This window comes from Rhincodon typus, chromosome 41, assembly GCF_021869965.1.
Source record: "Rhincodon typus isolate 14 chromosome 41, sRhiTyp1.1, whole genome shotgun sequence".
Classification (NCBI taxonomy): Eukaryota; Metazoa; Chordata; class Chondrichthyes; order Orectolobiformes; family Rhincodontidae; genus Rhincodon; species Rhincodon typus.
The window spans coordinates 2,557,704-2,579,689 of record NC_063372.1 but is presented as its reverse complement, the minus strand read 5'-3'; the positions used below and the strand labels follow the sequence as shown (position 1 = coordinate 2,579,689).

Genomic DNA, 21,986 nt, shown 5'->3' with positions numbered 1-21,986 from the left:
AACTCACATTAGAATCCCAGGATAAAAATCTAAATCCTACCACTCAGTGTTACAACACATACCACAACCCCAAGAGCATCCACATGTTCATTTGATGCATCATTTCCTAGTTGTACTCCTTAAATATATTAAACATCAAAATTATTCAAAAGTAAAAAGATTTTTACATTACCAGGGAAAGCATGTATGTTCCAAAAGTTCCACTGGACATTTGAGAGCAAAATAATTGAAGTCATTCTTCTATTTCAGAACACCAGCACGTTAATACAAATTTAGGAAAAAAAAAACTTAATAATCAAAAATAGATATTTTACATTTTCAAAGTTTACTTGTTTCCCATTTAGATTAGAATAGGATGAAAAGAATAATAAAGAGGAAAAGTGTCATACCTGCTTAGTGCTAGACAAAGCGTCACGCTGCTCTGTCAGACTGCCAGTTTCCATTGTACATCACTGAAAGAAAAAGATTGATCTGCCTTATTGTATAACAGGGAACAGAATGTGAATAATGAACTTAATTTGAAGGTGACCAGTAATATTGAATTAGTTTGTTTAATTTTGAAACGTAGGACTCTGAAATAAATGGCTGCAAAAATATCTTCTGTACCACTGTACTGAATATTTTGAAAATATTCCCAGGAACACAAATTCTCAATAAATATCGTCCAATCATTGCTCATTGTCTTAGACAACATGTTGCTAAAAAGCAGCTTTTGTGAACAAGGTGTTCTGTTACAAAACTTAAACTGAAGTGGTGGCTCAATGGTTAGCAGTACCTCCTCACAATGCCAGGGACCCAGGTTCAATTCCAGCCTTGGACAACTGCCTGTGTGGAGTTTGCACATTCTCCCTGTATCTGCGTGGGCTTACTTCGGTTTCCTCCCAGTCGAAAGATGTGTAGGCTGGGTGGATTAGCCCTGGGAAATGCAGGGGTAGAGGGGTGGGTTTGAGTGAGATGCTCTTCGGAGGGTTGGTATGGACTCAGTGGATTGAATGGCCTGCTTCCACACTGTAGGGATTCTATGAAGTGTGTTCAATCATTGTTAATGCGACTTAATTTAGTTAGTTCAATATTTATGACACAGATCTTCCCCAACTTTTCTCCAGGGGAATGTGCTTAGCCCATGCAAAAGAGTCAGAAATTGGGGATGGAGACTTGGTACAATGGGTTTTCATCCTTTACATTGCATCTGAACTTTAAGGGGTCCCCCAAATAAATGAGTAAAGTCTGTGCCAGCAACAGGTAAAGAGAAAGCATGTCAAAGCAGCACGATAATGGAGCCTGAATAACCATTCGCTTCTTTTGACTCGTCAGTTCCAGTTCTCCTCACTAATTTCCCCAACACTCCCTCCCACAGCCACCAACCTCCTTTGTCCACACCCTCTAGCTAGTAAGCCATAGTTAACTATTATTCTCCTTCCTTTTTTTTGTTTCTTTGTACGTGTGTTCTGAACAATTTTATTTGCTTTTACGTTCCTTCTAATCTCCATATTATATCACTGCAATCCAGCTCTTACTGTGTATCTTATCTGGTTATATACTGTTCCAGAAATAGAGGTAACCAGGGGATAAATAAGATTGAGGAAATTAAAGCTAAATTAAAATGAGCAGAGAAAAAAATATTGCAGAAATTACAATCTGACAAATTTCCAGGACCTAATGGCCCACCATGCTCAGGTTTCAAAAACAGCCAGCTGCACAGATTGTGGGAACGATTTTCTAAAGCTCCCTACAATGGTCACAGTGAATCAGAAGTCAGCAAAAGAAACACCGCTACTAAAGAAGAAATGGAGAAAGTAAACAGCGAACAGCCTGTTAGGTATCCATCAATCATTGGGAAAATGCTGGAATGTATTATTAAGGCAGCCTTAGAAAAACACAGTATGATTAGAGAAAGTCCACATGTTTATGAAAGGGAAAATCAGATTTAGCAAATTTATGAGTGACGTTCGAGCAGATAACTAGTAGCGTAGATAAAAGGGAATCGGTACTTGTTTTTCCAAAAGACATTCAATATGGTGCTACACAAAAAAGTTAATTCGAAACATAAGGTTCATGAAGTTGGGGTGACATTTTAGCAGAAGAGAGGACCAGTTAACAGACAGAAAACAGAGAGTCACTTGGAAAAGTGCACTGCTTCTCAAGCTGGACTACTCCCGGGATCGTCACAAAAGCTGAACATTTAATTCAAGTCCCCAATTTAACTGTCTGATGGGCACAGGATAATAGATGTACTGACCAAATGTCTGTACTTGACAATAAGTTACTATTATGAATAAACCAATTATAACAGACGGACTAAAATATGAATATCAGCATCACTCTGCTGGTCAAAATTCTTAAACACCTCTTTGAACCCCTATACACACACACATAGCAAACACACATAGAGAGAAGGATAATGGGGAAATGGCTCAATAGAACCAATCCACAAGATTTTGTGATGTATTATTTTTGTTTCCCCAAGATCTCCCTGTTTCAGGTTTCTTTCAACTCTCTGCAGAGGACACAGAGCAGTTGGCTCACTAATTGTAAAGTCTTTAATTCACAGCAACTAGTCAGTCAGAGTGAATATCTAAATGTCTTCAGGTTGCAACAGTGAGTGAGAGAGAGTAAGAGAGTCCAAGTCCTTGTCTTTTCTGCACTCTGGAGGTTTCTCTCCCTCTACCGTTCACACACAACCAGGACCATTCAGCAAGTTATTGCCACATTGACTACTTCTGGCATCCACAGCTAGTCATAATTTCACAAACCAATCAGCAACTGTCACATGGCAAAGCTCACTCTGAACACACCCTGGTGCCATAGCATCTTAGACATCTTCCCCACTGCTTGAACAAAGCAGCAGAGTAAACATAACTCACAATGAGTTCCAATCACTTGTTTTAAAAAGTGCAGCAATTTCTTCCACACTCCTTGGTGTAAAACAGTACTTTCCATTTTAAATCAACAATCAAAAATGTGGTTTTTATATGCCCTAATCCTTATAGGAGATGAAACACCGTTTCCAAAGCGTATTTCATCACAAAGTATGTGACACACAAGGAACAAACACGCTATTATGCCAGATGTAGACTTCAAAGTGTTGAAGGACCAATAATAATCCCAAAATCTATTTTCTACTTCCTCTGATACCGGTTTAGTTTCTTATGTAAGTACCCCACTGGTTTAGTTTCTGGGAAAGTACCCACTGGTTTGTCTACACCCTGCTTATCAGCTTGTAATAAGATTAAACCTACCCGCTAATCACTGGCATCAATCACAAATTTAAGAGGTCTGGTAAAGTCACAGGCAGCCAATACAGGTTCATTTATAAGGATTACCTTTCATGTTCTTTCCATGTGTTACTGCAGATTATAAGACTGTCTAAATAAACTACACAGTTAGGTACATCAGCTACAACTAGATTTACAGTGGAGTAGCTGTGGCACTTTTAAACCAATTATTGGTGTAATTCATTTGGTGTGCCAGAAATGGATATCCCTTTAGCCCTTAATATTAATAGCACTTGCCAGTACCCCCCTCAATAGATCATTCTTAGAAAGGAATGAGGGACTGCTAACCTTATCAATACAAGTCTTCTAACTGAGGAATAGGTATGAATTTGTTTTATAACTGCTTACTTTTCTATAATCTATACAGAACGTAGATGATCCTTCCAGTTTAGGAACCTGGAATTAATGGAAATTGGGGAAAACGCTCCACTAGTTAGAGTCATACCTGGCACATAGGAAGATGGTTGTTGTTGTTACAGGTCAGTCATCTCAGCTCCAGGATATCTCTGCAGGAGTTCCTCAGGGTAGTGTCCTAGGCCCAACCATCTTCAGCTGCTTCATCAATGACCTTGCCTACATCATAAGGTCAGAAATGGGGACGTTTGCTAGTGATTGCACAGTGTTCAGCAATACTCGCAACTCTTTGGGAACTGAAGCGATCCATTTCAAATGCAACAAGGTATGGACAATATCAAGGCTTGGGCTGACAAGTATTAAGTAACATTCACGCCACACAAATGCTAGGCAATGACCATCTCCAATAACAGACAGACAGACAGACAGACAGACAGACAATCTAACCACTGCCCCCTTGACATTCAATGGTGTTATCAACACTGAATACTCCCACCATCAACATCATTGGGATTACCACTGACCAGAAGCTAAACGTGGCTACAAGAGCAAGTCAGAGACTAGGAATACAGTGGCGAGTAACTCACCTCCTGAGTCCACAAACCACCACCAAGGCACAAGTCAGGAGTGTGATGGAATACTCCCCACTTGGCTGGATGGGAGTAGCTCCAACAGCACTCAAGAAGCTTGACAGCATCTAGGAAAAAGCAGCCTATTGATTGGCACCACATCCACAAGCATCCACTCCCTCCACCGCTAACAATTTATAAGACGCACTGCAGAAATTCACCAAAGATGCTTAGATAGCACCTTCCAAACCCACAACACTTCCATCTAGAAGGACAAGGGCAGCAAATACATGAGAACATCACCCTCTGCAAGTTTTCCCTCAAAGTCACTCACCATCATGACTTGGAAATATATCGCCGTTGCTGGGTCAAAATCCTGAAATTCCCTCCCTAAGAGCATTGTGGGTGTACCTACAGCACATGGACTGCAGCAGTTCAAGAAGGCAGCTCACCACCACCTTCTCAATGGCAATTGGAGACAGGCAATAAATGCTGGCCAGCAATGTCCACATCCCATGTGTGAATTAAAAAAAAAGAGCAATACTACCAGTGAACTTCACCTGCTGTGGCTAGGTTCAATTAACGATTTTCCAGCATGCATTGAACCTCAACCAGTATTGACCTTTCTTCTCTGGCCAGATGCATATCTATAGATGATCTTATGCTTCTTAAATTGCCTTACAAGATCTTCCCATTGTCCTTGCTCTAAAATGAGAACACAGTGTCTCTGACCCAGCATTTCCACATTGGACAGTCAGATTGTCAGAGGATTGCTTTGAGAATGATTTAGTTCACTTTATTCTCTCTGACATCCTCCAGAGTTCAACGAAAGCCAAAATGTTAGTCAGTCAATGTGACAATGGAGAATATATCCCGTTTTATTGTACAAAAGTCCAACTAGAGTGTGACTTGTTACCTAGACCAGTAGTATTCAGGGTTGTAAACAAATCACCCATGGATGGAGTTGATTTATTCCTGGGGAATGATTTGGCCGGAGTAAAAGTTATAGCTTCACCCATAATCGTGAAGTGTCAGAGCCAGGTTAAAGAGACAAAGCAGTTGCAAGAACAGATTTCAGGTATTTTTTTACCCCCCCGTTGTGTGTAGTGACCAGCGCAACTGCTAAATAAAGTCCATCACCAGAGGTTACCGTAATACTACAAGCTTATGTTAGGGTAGCTGAAACTCTCCGTTAAGAAGATGGATAATTCAAAAGAAGTGTTTGGCAGGTCTTCATTTGTTGATGCTCAGGAGACAGATTCTGAGTTAAGTAAGTTAGCAGAGACAGCTCACACTGAAGTGGAAGCTGAAGGAGTTCCAGAGCATGAGAAAATTAGAAATGGAGTTCTCACGAGAAAGTGGAGACAGGCTCACAAACCTGCAGCCAAAGAATGGATGGTTGTTCATCAAATAGTGGTATCATCCAGATATTCCTCCTAAATCTAAATGCTGTCTGCCACTTAGCTCTAGAAGACAATTCCATACCCAATGTACTTGCTAATTCAAGTAACCCGGCTTTCGTAATTTTATTTTTAAATCTGTGAGGGGCAACTCTGCCACCTGCAGGAAGTCTTTCACAGCTTCCATTTTATTTTATTGTCAACTGTTTAATTCATGGTTCGCCTTCCAAGGCTCCTGGAAATACAGGACGTAGTTTTCAACATGTGCAGAAGTGATTAATATGTTCACATCTCAATTTAACAATATGGACATTAAGAATTTTCTGTAATGTTTACTGTATCCAAGATTTAAAACAAAAAACATATTCGGGGACAATGACACCTCAACAAGTGGACTTGTATACAATGAACATACTTGGTCATGGCCTAGATATTGTGCTCATGGGGAAATAACAACACTTGTTGCTGAGCTTGAAGGAAGTTATTCACAAATGTCCATCAACTCTGTGACATAGATTTTTCCATTTCCCAGCATTAGTTTAGCTCTGGTCTAAGTGCTAGAGGATCTCTGGCATCCAGCAATAGTCTTTCATCAAGCAAGCTAAGCAGTTAAGCAGCATGAAGAATGATTACAGACAATTATATTACAGACAGGAAGTTTTTAAAAAAGTTCGAATTCTCAATCATTTGGAGACTAATAATTTGGATCAATGTACGACAGTACAGTAAAAGGTTGAAAAGTCATGTTTCCAAAAATTTTTTAAAAATTTACATGGAATAGAATTTTTTGTATTAATAAGACATTTGGCATTTCACAAATATAAAGCTTTTTCAGGGCCAGACAGATTGTTCACAAGTAACGATGATCTTAGTGCATCATTAAATATAGTTCCATCTCACTTTGTAATTGCATAATTCTTAATCCTATATCACTAATTAATACCACAACAAAATTTTTATTGTCCGTTTCAACACAATCCCACAACAGCTCCCAATCTCTTATCACAACTCACTTGGGAAAGTGTGCTGATACTTGAGCCCCATTGCTCCTGGGGTGATCACAAAAGTTAATGATTTAATCAAAGTACTCAAAGACTTTACCTGTGTCAGATTAACAGTAAACACTGACCAGTGTTCCTGTACATAACAGTAAACTGTTTATTACAAAGGGGTGAATTCTAACCACAGGCAAACAAAAATATGAATTATCAACATACTCAAATAGCTGAAACTCTTAGCTCCTTCTTAAACCCCCTTAACAAATACAGACACAGAAACAAACAAACAAACATGCATATTTATAGGTGGAGAAAACGATACTGGGGAGACACAGTTCAATAGTACCAGGACCTTCTATTCTTTAATTCTCTTAATTCCAAATTATTTCAATTCTTTGAAGACGACACGGGGCATTTGGCACACTAATTGCAAAATTATTCAATCATTGGTTAGTAGCAGTAGCTTACAGCAAATGCTGGGAAAGGATATTGAGCTGTCTTCCAGTCATTGGCGAGAAAGATAGACCTAGTCACTCTTGCTATCTGGGAACTCTGCCCCTGTATTGTAAACACAGCAGCTGCTCACCCGCCCACCCAATCAGGGAACTGTCACCATTCTTATGACTTCTTGCATCCACAACCAGTCCTGATAACACAAAACAATCAGCATGCTGTCACTCAGCAAAGTATAATCTGCACAGCCACCCCCAATGCCATGTCATCTTAGATATCCTCCTCACTGCTTAGACAAAACAACAGTGTAAACACAATTCACAACAAGTTCTAATAACTGGTCTTTAATGGTGCAACTTATTCCACAATCCTTGGTTTAAACAGTCAACTTCCCATTTTAGTCTATAATTCAAAATAAAGAAAAAAAAAAGATAAAGTCTTTACAATGTGGAATAAATGGGGAATTTTCAAGTTGGCAGAGTGTGATTATTTGAGTGCCACAACTGCAATTATTTATAATGAATGAAGTAGACAAAGCGGCAAAGAGTAATGTATCTAAACTTGATGATACAAAGCTAGGTGGGAGTATCAGCTGTGAGGTGGACAGAAAGTCACTGTAAAAAGATACAGTTAAATGATTGGGCAGCAAGGTTGTAGCTGGAGTATAAAGTGGAAGTGTGAGGTTATTCACTTTGGCAGGAATAGGAAAGTAGAATATTTTTAAAAGGTGTAAAATATCTAAACATCTAGGTTTAGAGGGACTCAAGTTTATTCATACAAGGAATACAAAGGCAGCATGCAGGTACAACAAGCAATTAGGAAGGCAAATGGTATGTTGGCTATTATTGCAAGAGGATTAACTGACAAGATTAAAAAGTTTTTGCTGCAATTATGTAGGCTTCAAGAGATTGAGCCCAGAATGACAGCATCTGGGAGGAAAGTCAGGATAACTGAAATATCCAAGACAGCTCAGGAGAGGAGACTGGCAGGTCTAATGACAGTGTGAAGATCACAGTATATGAGAAGGATATTTGAGTGGGACACACCAGGAAAGAGGAAGAGAGGAAGAGCAAGAAGGAGATGGATGGATGGATGCAATCCAAAATGATCTGAAGGAGAATGGCGTCCAGAGACTGAGGCAAGTGAAGAAAGGCCATCATGATTTGTGGCTCCACCTAGTGGAATAAACAAACGTAAGTGGTAGACGTAGTTGGTGAGATCACACCTGAAGTGAAGTGCTGTGCACAGTTTTTGTCTCTACATTTAAGGAAAGATATACTTGCTTTGAAGGTGGTACAACCAAGATTCACCAGATTGGTCCTGAAATGAGAAGGTTGTCCTATGACAAGAAGCTGAGTGAATTGGGTCTATTTTCCCTGGATTTTAGAAGAATGAGAGATGGTGATCTCATTTGAAGTAGACAAGGTTCTGAAGAGAAACCGAAAGAACTGCGGATGCTGTAAATCAAAAACAAATACAGAAGTTGCTGTAAAAGCTCAACAGGTCTGGCAGCATCTGTGAGCCGAGGAAGTGTCACCGGACCTGAAATGTTAACTCTGATTTCTCTTCACAGATGCTGCCAGACCTGCTGAGCTTTTCCAGCAACTTCTGTATTTGTTTTTGATTCTGAAGAGATTTGTTCCCTCTGGCTGAGGAATCTAGAACATAGTGCACAACCTCAGGAGGAGGGGGTGAACATTTAGGGTTGAGATGTGGAGGAATTTCTTCACTCAAAGGGTTGTTTCCACATACCAAAAAAGGTTTTGAATCGTTCATTACGTTTAAGGCTGAGACAGCTTATTGGTCTCTTGGGTATTCTTGGGTTACAAAAGCAGACAGGAAAGGAGAGTTGTGGGCGAAAATCAGCATGATCATATTGAATGGTTCTTCCTGTAATAATCTTTGACCTGGAAGTAGTTAACAGTAAGGATTATTATTATAACATATTTGGGGAATCTGTAATTGTTTTTAGAAATGCTTGGAAATGATTTTTAAAAAAAGTTTGCCTCAATTATAAAAGGATCAATTGCAATTTTCTGCTGTAGTAAGAAATACTGCTATGCGTGACCTGGATACCCTTGAATTAGAAACAGTGCCCAACAGGAAGGAAGATATGGAAGCCAGGTGGCCAAATACAGACAGCTGATCAGACACAGACAGTCAAAAAGAGAAAAAAGACAGACAGAAAGAGGAACACAGAATTTCTGACAGGCAAAACCACAAAAGCTCTTTGTAATGAAGGCAATTTTGCATTTGACAACAAGAATAATATAATTTGAATGAGGTAAAAATGAACTAACTCCTAAAATCAGTGCAGATAGGTCGAGCATCAAAAAGCAAAGTCTGTGTTGAACGCCCAGATCCTGGTCTGGGTGGTGTTGGGCAATTGGCTGGACAGGAACTCTTGAAAGCTATTCCATCAGGACTGATGCGAGCCAAGAGTATCCACTGTTATATGTTTCATTGGGAATATAACTCCAGGGCTGAATTGATTTAGTAGGAAAGTGAAAGACCCTTTGTACTTGAGCTGAGTTAGAGAACTTTTGAATTACATGTAGGGCCGCAGGTGCAGGAAGTGATGTAGGTGCTCAGATTGCGCTAGGCCTACCTTTGCTATATCAAAGTGAAACTTACCTTTTCATTTGAAGTATTATTTACCAGTTAATTCATGGCAAATTGATGTTAAAAATTGTGTAAATGAATGTGCTTACAAGAAGTGAAATCTTTTGGTAATTTCTTCACTTGATAGGCAATCACTCGGTGAAGTTGGTTATTTTGGTTTATGGTTCTCGGGATTGTAGCATTCCTCAATGTGTAATAGTCGTAAACACATTTCATTTTCCTTCTGTTCTAAAGCAATTCCTTGTTTTAAGTCGCTCCATTTTTAAGTCAGTTTTAATGGCTGACATCAGTCAGTTAATAATGCCTGAATTCACACTAGCTTCAGGAGTTTAATTTTCCTTTTTCTAAACAAAAAAAACACACCAGGTCTCGCATAGAGCTGCATGACCTGATTTGGTGATGTTTCAATCCTTGGCCTTGCCAGTCGTTCCTGACCTTCCCTTTTACCAACCTTTATGTTCACCAACCCTCCCAGTCACTGCCGACTTTCCCTCTCTCTGCCTCTGCAACTGGCAGCTTACCCCTGCAACTCGAAGCTGCTCTTGCTGCCTCTTGTCACTCATCTTGTGAGCCCTCTCGCACAGCAAGGGTTGAGAGGGGGAGCAGAGTGAGCAGGAGAGGTGGCAAGAGGGAGGATTGGCAAGCATGATCAGCAGCAAGCTGGAGAGTTCTGGAGCAGGAGAGATAGTCAGCCAGAGAGCTGCAAGGTTGGCAAACAGGAGAGGCAGTCAGTATAGGGTCAGCATATTTCTTTTATATTTTTAAAATGTTAACATTTCAATGTTGCTTTCTGATCAGAAAGGTCTGACAGAACCAAAATTTTGACTTTTAATGCAGTTTTATTTGAAGTTGCACTTTTGAGGAATACAACTACAACATTAAGTGAGGTCTTACTAGTTTAAGTCTGGTGTCCCAATATTAAGTAAGATTTCTCATAAAATCTGTTCTTTCTTTCATTTGTTTTTGAGATGTGGGTGGGTCCTGGCAAGGCCACAATTCATTGCCCATTCTAGCTATCCCAAAAACTTGGTGCTTGGAACTTCACCTTGAACTGTTGGAACACCTATATTGCACAGGGTACGGAATTATATGCTTTTGAACCTGTAACAAGTAAATGTGATGTATGTTGAAGTAGAATGATGTGCGAGACTTGGAGAGGAATAAGAGATTATGGTATTCCTGTGGAGTTGCTGCTCTTGTCCTTAGGAACTGTAAAAAAAATTCAAGGGGAATAAGAAATGCCAAAGTAAGTGTGGTGAGTTACTGAAGTGGAGCTACGACATAGGATATACTGCAGCATAGAGCGGAGGAATGAAGGGTCTCAAGCTTACCTGAATGAAATACTACTCAGGTTTACTGTAGTTAGACCCATCAGGCGAGTGGTGGTGCCACTGAGGCCAGTAGAGGGTGCTTCATGCTTTTTTTATTTTGGGAGATGCTCATTGGTATCACGAGGGTGTCAAACAATGTTGTCATGTGTACTTGTCATCCCAAGCCCAGATGCTGTTCAGCTGCTGCTGTAGGCTAGCAATATCTACTTCATTCTGAGGATTTTGCGCATTCTCCCTGTGTCGGTGTGGGTTCCTCTGGCTGCTCTGGTGTCCTCCCACGGTCCAAAACATTCAGGTTAGGTGGATCAGCCACAATAAATTGCTTAGTATCCAGGGATTTGCAGGCTAGGTGGATTAGCCATGGAAAATGCAGGGTTACAGGGATAGGGTAGGAGGATGGGTCTGGGTGGGGTGCTCCTCAGCGGGTAATGTAGACTTGATAGGCTGAATGGCCTGCTTCCACACTGTAGGGATTCTAATGATTCTCTTATTTATAAATGGAGTCCCAACAGTTAGCAAACATCCATCACCTGATATTAAGGTCAGAGAAAATGTCATTGATGAAGCACCTGAAAATGATTGGACTAAGCCTGCTGCCTTGAGAAAGTCTTGCAATAATGCCAAGGGGCAGCAATGGTCAAACTTCGACAAATATCTTATCTTTCTGTGCATCAGAAATGACTTCAACCACAAGAAGAAGGTTTAACCTGATGACAGAATTAGGACTCTTTCTGTCACTTTACTGATGACTGGGACTTGGCTCAAAATTCAACAACTGTTTTTTTGTGGATCAGACATACCTGGGTAAGCTGATGGCATCGCTGTTGCTGTACTGATCAAGTAGAGCAGGGAGTGACTGGTACAACTACACATCTTAGCGACAGCTAAACATGTTCTCAGGGTCTTTGTCAAGGCCACAATACTGCCATCTTGGAAGGTCTAAAAGGGCTAATCTTGCTTGGGAAAAATCGGAGATACAAAGAACCTACATATCGTAGTAAATCGCAGATACTCCCAGATAACACTGGTGTTGGCTGCAGGAAAGTTGAGCAAACGAGGAAGAATGTTAAGTAACTCCAAGATCAGAAAAAAAAAATGTCATATCTTGATTTAAGCACCGAGCAGAGCAAAGTATTTTAACACCCAAATGATTCATTAGCCTTCAACCCAATTAAAATCTGGCAATTATAGTATCTGACACTAAAAAGGAAGAATTACACAGTTCCCCACTGGGAGTACAGGCCACATTTAGGTGCTAAAGTTTTTAAAAGTGGGACTTCAATCTCTGATCTGCCAAGTTATGAGAAGAGAATGCTACTACTGACCATTATTAACAAAATCAATGGGGTTCAATAAAGCAATGTCAGTAAATGCATCTAAGATAACAAGGTGTAGAGCTGGATGAACACAGCAGGCCAAGCAGCATCAGAGGAGCAGGAAGGCTGACGTTTCGGGGCTATCTCAGATTCTCCAGCATCTGCAGTTCCTACTATCTCTAATGCATCTAAATCCAACTTTTCAATTTAGTGACTCTGACAAACCGGGATTAACGACACTTGATTCAGTGTTGCACTATGGTCCTGTTGTGACTGAGTGAATAAATTACATCACAATTTGCATTTCAACAGTGTCATTGACGTAGAAAGATCTGAAGGCTCTGGATAGAGAGGTAATTAGATTTTTTTAAAAAGAAGTGTCCAGCTAAAGAATCAGAAATGAGGAGGAGTGACCAAACATTTGGTCAAGATTTGGGGATTTTAAGGACAAACTTCAGGGAAGTGGAGAGATGGCAGGAAATTGAGAGTCATATGAAGTTGCAGCATAGTTTCCAATGTTGAATTTCAATTGAATTGAATTAGCTTTATTGTCACATGTACTCAAAAGAGTACAGTGAAAAGTTTACAAGTCGCCACTTACAGCACCATCTTAGGTACAAGGTACCCAGGTACAGGTTCTTCAGTACAAGTTTATTGAATCGTTTATTTACTGAATTATCTATTGTCATGTGTATTCAAAGTAAAAATTCAGTGAAATGTATGATCCCAGTGCAAATATCAAATGTTCCTGTGTGAGAAAAACATCATTTCATACACTTAATCAACACAGATTAGTTACTGGAATTTCAGATCCAATATTACGGACATACTTAGCTGAATTTAGCAACTCATCTATTTTAGACAAAGAAAACAGCAATATGAAGTAGCCACAGTCCCATAGGGTTGCTCTCAATCACATTAGAGACCACTGGTGGTGGTTTAACCTGAGGGTCATCATGCCTCAGGGTGAGTCAAGAAAGTGGGGCCTTCATGATGACCTTAACTGGTACAGGAATTGAACCCATACCATTGGCATTACTCTGCATCACAAACCAGCCATCCAGCCAACTGAACTAACCAACCCGACAGCCGTGCACAAGATCAGAAAAGAACTTCATTTCAGCTAATCTGAACAGTTCAGAGCTTTTTTTAAATATTTTTTCATGAAATGTGAGCTTTGTTCACAAGGCGAACATTTGTCTTCTGTCCCAATTGCCCTGAGAAGGTGATGAGGAGCTGCCTCAGTCCACGTGGCATAGGTACACTCATGGTTCTGTTAGGGAAGGAATTCCAGGACCTAGTGACACTGAAGGAATAGCGATATATTTCCAAGTCAGGATGTTGTGTAATTTGGAGGGGATCTTGCAGATGGTGTTCCCATGTATCTGCTTCCCTTACCCTTCCAGGTGGTAGAGGCTGCACAATTGTAAGGTGCTGTTGAGAAAGCCTTGGGGAATTTGTGTAGTGAATCTTGCAGATGGTTTATAACCACAGGGCACCCAAAGTGCTTTATGTAGTACTTTTGAAGTTATTCACTGAATGTAGGAAATACAGCAACAATTTGCACACAGCATGATCATACAAACAACAATGTGACAATGATCAGTTTTTGCAATGCCAATTGACAGTTAAAGATTGGCCAGCAAATAAGGTAACATATACTTAGGTCTTAAAAGTCTAAAACGTCACAGTCTCGTTTACTTTGCCTGAGCTTAACTCAGGAAATGTTGCAGGCCTGCATTTCCCTCTTGGTCCACTGAAGTAATAAAGTCTGAAGGTTGAAGACGACAGATACACATGGTGGTTTATTGCTTACAGTAGCAGATTTCTTTTGCTTCACTCCAATCAAAGAGGAGTTAAATTCCTGAAGCAAAAACGTGGCTTGGTTTTTCAAATACAAGGGCAACACAGCGTGGAGCTGGAGGAACACAGCAGGTCAGACAACGCCTTCTGAAGAAGGGTCCTGACCCAAAACGTCAACTTTCCTACTCCTCTGATGCTGCCTGGCCTGCTGTGTTCCTCCAGCTCCACACTGTGTTGCCTCTGACTCCAGCATCCGCAGTTCTTACTATCTCTGGTTGGTTTTTCAAATAGGTAGGCAAAGGCTAGCCTGCAATCTCTGCTTGCTCATGGATCTTAAATAAGGACCTGCTCCTTTGCTGATCTCAGCCCTTTCTATCTGCCTAAAAAATGTCTCATTAAATGGCCCTCATCAGAAACCAGGTTTCTATCAGGTGACCACCGTATCACGTTTCTCATTGTCCTTTCGAATGGTCTCTGACAACTTAGACCTTAAACACACATTAGTGTTTGAGACTCAGTCATTCACATATCCTTGTAACAGAATGAGTATGATCAGATCCATTCTTTGAAATTCCACTCCAAAGCTGAGAAGTCTGTAAGTGCATTGTGAACTAATTTCTATAATTATTTGGATAAGGTAGCCACTAATCCACAGGAAAGGTTTGTTGTATTTTGATAAAACCTCAATGAGCCATTTTGAAAGTTGGTTTGCATTTTAATGTCTTGTCCAGACCCGAAGACCAGTTCTATGCGCATTGACAGAAAAGGGTTATCTGATTTCTCAACTGCATTTTGTTTTAAGAGCAAGGCGTCCATTGCTTTAAGGAAAATGGGAAAGGATCAAATTTCAAATTTACATTCCATGATTCTGGATTATGTTGGTAGAACAACTGAGTCCAATAATCTCAGACTGTAACCTCAGCTCCCTCATTTTGTTTAATTTTCTTTGCATACAGCCTTGACATTGATTTTCTCACTTTTGCTTTCAGACAGTGGCTGTTCATGGTTTTCCACTGAAACCCCTTCTGGGCACATCTTCTGTTTCTTTACCTGTCCCATTTCTGTCTTCTCTGGTTATGTTGAGTTGTACAAGACACTGGTGAGGCCACTTCAGGAGTTTTGTGAACAGTTCTAGTCACCCTCCCACAGAAAGAATATTTTTAAATTGGGGATGGTTCTGAAAAGATTTACCAGGATGTTGCTGGGACTAGAGGGTTTGAGTTATAAGGAGCAGCTGGCTAGTCTGGGACTTTCTTTTCCACTGGAGTGTAGGAGGTTGAAGAGTGGCCTTCTTGAGGTTTATAAAATGACAGGCACAGATAAGGTGAATAGCAAAGGTCTTTTCCCTAGGGAAGAGGTGTTGAAAACTATGGGGCATATTTTTAAGGCAAGAGAAGGTTTAAAAGGTACCTGAGGGACAACTTTTTCACACAGAGGATGGTCGTAGGTGGTATTAAACTTCCAGAGGAAGTGGTAGATGCAGGTACAGTTACAACATTTAAAAGACATTTGGACAGGTACAGGAAGAGGAAAGGTTTAGAGCAAGGGTGGGGAACCTTTTTACATTGGAAGGCCACATTTTATTTAACCAAGATCCTATTAGGCCGCATGCTGAGAATTTAACATATACAACAAAATGTCATATTTTTGTCAACATATTTACTAATTTTAATTAAAGCCTGCTATTGAGGACTTTAAACAAAATAAAAATTCAAAGACACATTTGTTTGCAAAGTTGACAACAGAACTAATAATAATTGAAAAACTTAGGCAAACTACTTAATGACTTTTTTGTGATTGCTTATTGCGAGATAGGAATCGGATATTTGGCTTTAATTGGTCCTCCAAGTGAATATCTATCATCTGAGATCTCAAGTGCATTTTAATTTGTGTCACATATGAAAATGTTGATTCACAACAGTAGGTTGTGCCAAAACAAAACAGCATTCGATGAGCATGTTGACATAGACATGGGTATTCAACGCCATTTTTCCATCTTTCAATGGGATCCTTCTTAGCGTCAAATAGAGACTTCAGAATATTATCTTCTGAGAGCTCAAATCAATTCCATCTGTAAGTCATCAGGTGCTTTGGAGACATCAACCAGGTGTGGTTGAAAAACTAGTTTCAGTGTGAGATCATGTTTCACAAAATCTGCAAACCTTTCATTGTATTCTTCAATCAGGGAGTCTAGAACAGCTGTGTATTCTTTCATGTCGCATTTCCTTAATGATTTGCTTGTATCGTGGTCATTAATTACTTTTGCCAGTTCAGGAAAGTGCTCAGCTGAAAGCTCTGATCAGGAAGGGAAAGTTTGGAAAAAGGTCAAAATACCTGGATTTTTAGCCACATATCATAGACAGATTTAGTTTTACTGTGCAAAAAAAATTCAGATCATTTTGCTTTGACAGTATATCACACAAAAATGCAGCATTTCTGCAGAAATCCTCTTTTGACAATTCATATGATTCATTCAGTTCCTCAAAAAATCTTGTGATTTGTTTTTGAAAAGATAAAAGTTTTACAAGTATTTGTCCTTGTGACAACCAGCGCACTTTAGAATGATATGGCAGATCCACACTGAACGTTTCATCATCAAGCTGAAGCATGTTGCAAAACTGGCAGAGCCATGATGCATTTGCTTGAATGTAGTTTAGTGTGTCACTTAAAACAGTAGGTTTGGCACAGAGATACTGTTTCGCTTCAGGCATTTATCTTTGAAGATAGTGAAGATGTCAATTCCACATGTCCTCGCCATAAGGGTACGCAAAGCCAGTAACTCCTCATGGCAATGAAAATCCACAATTATAACACGAATAAGAAATAACACCTGCGCTGAGTCAGTGAATTCATCCAAGGCAATTGAACAATAAATGTCTTTGCTTTGGCATATTGTATGAAGTTGTTCTGTTACATTGAGGCCTAACTCATGTCACCAATCAGTTATGGTCCTTCTTGAAAGAAGTAATTGTTCGTACTTATTAACCTTATCTGAATCTAAACATCCTACAACTTCAATAATACATTCTTTTATGATTTCCACATCACGAAATGGCTTACCTTTTCTTCCAAGCACATATGCTACTTTATAAGTTGCTTCAGTGATGTCAGTCCCTTGTCCTGACATTGTTTCAAATACTTGCTGCTGCTGCTTTTGATCTTTAACTTTCTTAAGTGCAGACTTTCGGGGCTCTCCGTCCAGTTTAGCATATTTATGGTCCTTACGGATTGCATAATGCTGATATGCATTGGATTTCTTCACCGTTGCGATTATGGCGTCGCAGAGCAAATACATCATTTTACTTTTCACAGCAACTACATAATACTGCAATTCCCTTTCTTCATTGAATACTCTGTAGTCTTCCTTCAATGTTCTTTTCTTAGTTTTTGACATGACTGGGTTATCAGTAAAAATTTTAAAAATGGTACACAGATTTAAAAAGATGGATTTAGTTTTTGCGGACAAATAGGCACACGGCCGCAACTAGTACCCCAAAAGGCTGCAGGTTCCCCACCCCTGATTTAGAGGGATATGGGCCAAATGCAGGCAAGGGGACTAGTTTCGTTTGGTAAACTTGACTGGCATGGATGAGTTGGACTGAAGGGTCTGTTTCATGCTGTATGACTCTGTGACTCTAACCCTTTTATCATGTCATGTCTCCCATCTTCCAACCTCTCACAAATCTTTGCTTTGTTCTTTTTAGATTCTCCTCATTCATTTCTAACTATTCCCAGTTCTGATGAAACGTGATAACATGAAACATGAACTCTGCTTTTTCTCTCCCTAGAGGCTGCCTGAGTTGTTGTGTATTTCTAGCATTTCAGCTGACAATAACAGAGCTGAAGACTTTACCCTGAGAAACTTACAAAATATCTAAAAAACTACCCCAAGAAATTCAGGCCTCTTGAAGTGCAGGGATAATGTCCTTACCTCTGAGCCAGGGGACCAGGGTTCAAGTCCCACCTAGTTCCATAGGTATACAACATCAACCTGTAGAGAGATGTTGAAGAAAACATCTACACTTGTGGAGGGCAATGATTGGATGATTCGTTAAACACATTTGAGATTAAATCTAGGGTTAGAATAAAATCCTTATAGTGGAGAAAGAGGCCATTCAGCCCATCGAGTGTGCACAGAAGGGTTCTTGTGGTGCAGTGACAGTGTCCCTACCCCTGAAGCAGGAGACCTGGGTTCAAGTCCCACTTACTCCAGAGATGTAAAATAATATCTCTGAATAGAATCATAGAAACCTTACAGTATGGAAAGGGGCCACTTGGCCCACTGAGTCTGCATAGACCCTCTGAACAGCATCCCATCCTGACCCAAAGCCACACCTGATCCCCGTAACTTTACCTTTCCCATGGCTAATCCGCCTAACCTGCACATCCTTGGACACAAGAGACAATTTAGCATGGTCGATCCTCCTAACGTGTACATCTTTGGATTGTGAGAGGAGACCAGAGCACCCAGCAAAACCCCACACAGATACGGGGAGAACATGCAAACTCCAGGCAGACAGACCTAGGCTAGAATTGGTGCTGTGGTCCCTAGTGCTGTGAGGAAGCAATGCTAACCACTGAGCCACCGTGCCACCCTTATAAGTTGATAATAATAAGTTGACTACAAATATTAAATATCCTGAGAAACTCCTGCAATACATGTGGGATGAACTGTAGGCTAGAACGGTTGAGCATGTGGCTGGAGAGAGAGATCTAGATTCTTGGAACATTGGAACTAGTTCTGGGGGAGGAGGTATCTGTACAGGCACAAAAACAAAGTTGCTGGAAAAGCTCAGCAGGTCTGGCAGCATCTGTGATTTTTTCTTCAGAGTTAATGTTCCGGGTCCGGTGGCCCTTGTTCAGAACGGAGTTCTGAGGAACAGCCACCGGACCCGAAACATTAACTCTGTTTTTCCCTTCACAGATGCTGCCATACCTGCTGAACTTCTCCAGCGACTTTGTTTTTGTTCCTGATTTACAGCATCCGCAGTTCTTTCGGTTTTTATCTGTACAGGCAAACAGGGTGCAATGTCTTTGTAGGTCAGCTTGCTCAAACTATTGAGGACGGCTTAGACTAGCTAGGAATGGGAAAGGGAATCAAGATACAACACTGAAAGAGGAAAGCAAGGCACACAAAAGGCCTGGGATAGACAGTACTAGGAGCAAAAAATGCTAAGTTATTGGGTCAGAGTAAAAGGAAATGCAATAACTAAATTCTGTTTACAGTGCATATATATGAATGCGTGTAGCACGATATATAACATTGGTAAGCTGCACACACAGACAGGCACTACAGAATGTGACCAAGGTGAAGGACAGCCAATGTAAGTGGGCTGAGAACAGGTATGGCCCAGATAAATTGGAAAACTGGATTGGAAGGGGAAACTGAAACAGATGCCTTTAAAAAAGAGATAGTACTGGTACAGGTGAGTTACATTCCCATGACAGAGAAAAGTAGGGTTTGCAAAACTAAAGCTCCCTGGATGAAAGGGAGAAAGCTGAAGTCGTAAAATGGTGCATATGCTGATATTAGGTGGACAATACAATGGAGAATCAGAATGAATACAGAAAGTTCACAGGGCAAGTGAAAAAATGATACAGGCAAAGAGACAGTGTAAGAAGAGACTGGAAGCTGATACAAAAAGGGAATTCAAAGGTCTTTACTAATCATATAAATAACAAAATGTAGTAAAAAGAGTAGTACAGTCGATCAGAATGGGATCGACTTGTGCAGGCAGAAGGTATGGCTGAGGTATTAAATGAATACTTTGCATCTGTCTTTATCATGGGAAAAGATGCTGCCAAAGTCTTAATGAAAAAGAAGGTAGATGAGACATTTGATGATCCAAAAATTAATGAAGAGGATGCTATAAAAGAAAAACTTAATATAATTAAAGTTTCTAAGTCACTGGATCTGATGTCTCCAAGCATATGGAGGGAGGTCGTAGAGTTAGTTTGGCTGCTTTCTGTACCATTTCAACCCATCAAGTCTAGACTGATTCTCAGTGAAGCAAGCTAGTCAATCCTATGGTCACAAGAAGCCCAGTAACCACAAGCCAGTCAGTTTAACTTCTGGTGAGAAAGCCTTTAGGGGTGATTATTCAGAATTAAATTAAGTTACTTGGACAAATGTGAAGTAACTCCAGAAAGTTAGCATGGATTTGTACAAATCAAATCGTGTTTAACTAAACTGATTGAGTTTTCAAATGAGGGAACAAAGAAGAACAACGTTGTTATGGGTAATGCAGTTGATGTGGTGTACATGAACTTTCAAATGTTATTTGATGAAATATCATACAAGAAGCTTATTGGTAAAGTTAAAGCCCGTGAAATAAAAAGGACAGCTGCATATGAAGTTGGCTGAGTGACAGGAAGCAGAAAACTAATGCTGTGAGCAGTTGTTTATCCAATTGCAAGTGGGGTTCCCCAAAGACTGGGGAAGTTGGCACTGCTTTTCTTGATACAACATTAATGACGTACATTTTGGTGTAAAGGGACAATTTAAAAATTTGCAGGTGACAAAAAAAAATTTAAATCACTGTGAATTGTGAGGAGGATAGTGCTAGCCTTCAATAGAACAGAGATAAGTTGGTGGAATGAGTGGACATGCTGCAAATGAAATTATGCAGAGAAATGTGGAGTGATATGTTTTGTTGGAAAGAACGAGGAGAGGCAATGAAAACTGAAGAATACAATTCAACTGCTGTACTGTGTCTAGTTCTGGGCAATACACTTAGGAAGGGCGCAAAGGCTTTAGAGATAATGCAGAAAGAAAACTTACAATAATGATTCCAGGGATGAGAAACTTCAGTTAAGTAAAATAGCTTGTGTAGCTGGGGCTGGTCTCTTTGGAGAAGAGAAGGTTGAGAGGAGATTTGACAGGGAAGTTTATAAGCATAGTAGGTTTTGACAGATTACACAGGAAAAAACTGCTCGCATTGGTAGAAGGGGTGACAGCCACAGCACACCAATTTAAGGTGAATGGCAAAAGAAGCAATGGTGACACGAGGGAAAACTTTTATCAGCATACAAACAAGGCACAAGAGTAGGTCACTCAGCTCTTAGAACCTGCTCTGCCATTCGATACAATCATGGCTGATCTCACTATAACCTCAATATATTCCTCAATAATCGTTCATCCCCTTGGTAGTCAATAATCCATCTACCTCTGCCGCAAAAATATTTAAAGATTCTGCATCCACTGTCTTTTGAAAAAAGGAATTCCCTAAGACTCATCTGTCTGCAAAACAAAAATGTTTCCTCCTCTATTTTAAATGGGGTGCCCTCTTATTTTAAGTCATGACTCCTAGTTCCAGATTCTCCCACAGGAGGAAACATCTTTTAAAATCCACCCATCAAGTCCCCTCAGAATCTCATAAGTATTTTATGCACTGAGTGATTAGGATCTGTAATACACTGCCCGAGTGTATAGAGAAGGCAGATTCAATTTTGTCTTTCACAGGAAATTGAACAATTATCTGAAGAAAAGAAAATTACAGAAGGTGCGGAGCAAGGCAAGAGAGAGGGATTAGCAAGACTAGTTGAGTTGCTCTTGCAGAGAGCCAACTTGGACACAATGGGCTGAATGGTTTCACTCTGCACTATCATCGTTTTATGATTTGATGCCCTGGGATGCACAGGCTCAAACTACATGGACTCCTGTAAAGTCTACTGGTCTCATCAATTATCTGGATTTAACAGTACTTTGAATCTGTCAACAGAACAAAAAAGGTGCATGACTAGACAGACAATTGTCGTCTGGTAAGAAAACAGGCCAGATCTGGATCTGATCCAGCTTACTCAATAGCACCTGAATCACCACAACACTTTTAATACATGAAAAGTAGTTAACACAACACTAGATA

General features: G+C 40.1%; 1 long non-coding RNA gene across 1 annotated transcript in view; it reads right to left on the bottom strand.

Moving 5' to 3' along the window:
• Positions 1–413: 413 nt before the first annotated feature.
• The window catches only part of LOC109922684, a 29,321-nt gene continuing 7,748 nt past the window's right edge, over positions 414–21,986 (bottom strand). Inside the window, exon 3 of the long non-coding RNA XR_007265875.1 lies at positions 414–452. This is a non-coding gene — a long non-coding RNA (uncharacterized LOC109922684). The remainder of the gene's footprint in view (positions 453–21,986) is intronic.